Source organism: Triticum dicoccoides, chromosome 6A, assembly GCF_002162155.2.
Source record: "Triticum dicoccoides isolate Atlit2015 ecotype Zavitan chromosome 6A, WEW_v2.0, whole genome shotgun sequence".
In the NCBI taxonomy this organism is placed as follows: Eukaryota; Viridiplantae; Streptophyta; class Magnoliopsida; order Poales; family Poaceae; genus Triticum; species Triticum dicoccoides.
Genome location: NC_041390.1, coordinates 323,526,517 through 323,529,822, shown reverse-complemented (window position 1 = coordinate 323,529,822; position 3,306 = coordinate 323,526,517). Strand labels below are relative to the sequence as shown.

Below are 3,306 nucleotides of genomic sequence, written 5' to 3'. Positions count from 1 at the left end.
TACTAGTTCTATTTCTGGAACCATTTCATTCCCTCGCTCATGTGTTGATGAAATTGATCGTTGCTGTTTGAAGACATTGACTGAAGACTTTCTCAATTTCCTCAATCCTATTTCTTCAGTCATCTTGTCTTCTGCCTGCTTATCCTATTTTACCCTACCTACTCTGTGTATGTTTCATTTCATCCTGTTGACTATGCTATTGTCTTGTTATGCATGCACCTAAGTACTTATTCCGCTGCTTATAGTTTGTCACTTAGCAAATTCCTCAAGTATTATTTCCTCAGTGACGAATTTGTAAACATCGCCTATTCACCCCCCTCTAGTCGATATAACACACTTTCAATTGTTATCATAGGAAGGTACTCGCTTGTTTTGTGTGATTTTGATTTAAACACCTACAGTTCTAGTTATGTCGATTGCGGGCATGATCGAGGTCTCGGCTGGGTGTCCTACCTTCGATGGGACGGACTACCCCTACTGGAAGAACAAGATGCACATGCATCTTGAGGCAATTGACAACGATCTCTGGTACATTGTGGAAAATGGCGTTCCCTCTGTCACTCCTACCACAAATGCCGTTGATGTGAAGAGATTCAAGCAACTCGACCCTCAAGCGAAGAATATCATATGTGGTCATATGAGCAAAGGGCAGTACGATAGAGTGAGTGCTTTGGAGTCTGCAAAGCTTATCTGGGATAGGTTGTCCAAGGTCAACGAAGGAATCTCAACCCAACATGATTCTCGAGTTGACGTTCTTCACAATCTCTTCAACCTTTTCAAAAGACTCGACAACGAAAATATTCACCAAACCTTCAATCACCTCACTGGCATCTCAAATGAGCTTCAAGCACTTGGTGCCACTGACATCACCAACCATGACGTGCTGAAGAAATTGCTAAGATCACTTGATTCCTCATTTGATACACTGGCACTGATGATTCAAGAATGTGGATACTACAAGTTACTAGATCCTATTGATATCCTCGAGAGGCTGAACACTCATGAATTCCAACAATCTGAGAAGAGAGACCTCTACGGGCCAAGCTATGGAAGATCACATGCACTGAAGGCCAAGGTAATTTTGTCATCCGAAGAGAAAAATTCTGACAACAGACTTGGTGATCCTGAGGAACTAATCCACAAGCTAGCAATGCTCGCGAGGAAATTCCAGAAGTTCCCAAGGCTTGGCCGTTTTGGAAAATCTTCAAGAGGTGATGACTTGAGATCAGATTCTTCATCCCGTGATTACAAGAAAAGGAATTGCCACAAATACAAAAAGCCTAGTCACTACATGGCGTATTGTCCTCAGTGGCTGAAAGAATTAAAGAGGAAGAAGTATAAGGATGACAATTCTGATGACTCGAAGAAAATTAAGAAATCTTCAAAGTCCCCATCATCAACATCTTAAAAGTCTTCATCTCACAAGAAGAGCAGTTCCAGAAAGGCTAGGGCATTCATTGGAAAGGAAATGGACTCTGAAGCTGAATCTAAGGAAAATGAGGAAGACGAGGAATCTGAGGAGTCAGAGTTTGGTGTGGCGAGCGTAGCTCTCTCTACTGCTTTCGTCAGCAAGTCCATCTTCAACATTGAGGAACATGACAACACCAACACCACTGACGATGGTGACGATGACTACGCTCCCACCTATTGCTTCATAGAAAAAGGTGCCAAGGTACTCAAATATCCCTCGTCTGAATCTAGTGACAATGAATCTAATGAAAACCTGAAAGCTAGCTATTCAAAGCTTGATAATATTGCCACTAAACAACAAAAAGATTTTCAAATGATTCAAAATTTGCTAGAGAAAAGCGATGACCTGTTGGGTGAGGAATTGAATCACACTCAAACATTGACTGATAATCTTCAGTGACTACAGTCTAAGTTTGATAACCTTCAAGGTCTTCATGAAACACTCTTAGTCGATCATGAGAACCTGTCTTATGAATTCCTTCGAAGAAAGCAAGATCTTGGGAAGCTAAGGGTGAGTCATGATGATCTTCAAAAGGAAAATGATTCTTTACTTGCTCAATAGATCAGTTCCGCTCAGGAAGAATTCATTCCACCATGTTTGAAATGCATTGAACAAGAATCTGCTAACTCCTCACCTTAAAGTTCAAATGCTTCTATTGCTGCAAATTCTTCAACTATCTCTCTCGTCACAAGTTCTTCATCTATCGATACCACAAGTATCACTAACCAAAATGCAGGGTTGAAAAAGTTGTATCTGACAAGCATGTACAAAAGCCTCAAAGGGCATCAGGCACTTTGTGATGTGCTTAACAAGCAGATCATCAATGGGAACTGTAGGAAAGAGGGTATTGCATTTTAGAGGAAACTCAATGCTGATGGGTCCTACTGGAAACCTGAGCATTACCCCAAAACCACACGGGTTGCCGCAAAAGGACCTCCCGTAGATCCATCCACTTTATCTGGCTTTACATGTGAATCCTCATATTCATCTGATGACTCATTTGACTCCAACTATAAGTTGTTGAAAAATCAGAATGGTGAGGTATTTGGTACATATGTTGGATCTGACTACAGGAATGGTCCCCCTAAGAAGAAAATATGGTTTCCCAAAAGGTGCCTTGAAAGTCTCCAGGTGACTGTCCTCATGACACCACCTATGAAGAATAGGATCCCCTCATCAAATTCTTCATATGGATCAAAGTACTCGCATGGATCAAATTCCTCATATAGATCCAAGTCCTCATATGGATCAAATTCCTCATATGAACATCATCATGCTAATGCATCTGTTTCACATGGTAGCTCTAAGAGTCATGAATATGTGCATTATTCTTCAAATCATTATGTTCATAAGTCCTTGAAGAATTTCTCTGCTTATTTATATGCATACTCTAACCCCTCTTCTGTGAAACGAAGTGCACTGGCTTCAATGCCACCATTCTCTTATGGAGCTCGTGAAATGATGAATTCTTTGCCACCCCTGCAGATGTGGGTGGTGAAGAAAAAGAACTAATCTCTTATGCAGGGTCAGGTCTCCAGACGAACTTAAACGTTTGAAGAATTTGCTGGAGTCCTGAGAATGCTTGAAAGGATGCAAGCTAACCATGAAGAAATGATTTAATCATTTCTCACATCATCATACTGCTATATCTATTGCACTGTCTGATGAAATTATATCTGATGAATTTGAAGTCATATTCTTCACCCTTAAGTATATGAGTTCGTAAGATGCACTAATTCATCCGCAGGATGAATCTCTCAAAGGTACTGAGTGGGTCCTCGATAGTGGATGTACAAATCACATGACCAGAGACAAGAACTTACTGATGGACTCTG

The 3,306-nt window shown here is 40.8% G+C and overlaps 1 pseudogene; it reads left to right on the top strand.

Annotated features, from left to right (window-relative positions):
- Nucleotides 1-934: 934 nt before the first annotated feature.
- LOC119315848 lies at nt 935-1,870 on the top strand (annotated as a pseudogene).
- The last annotated feature ends 1,436 nt before the right edge of the window (nt 1,871-3,306 follow it).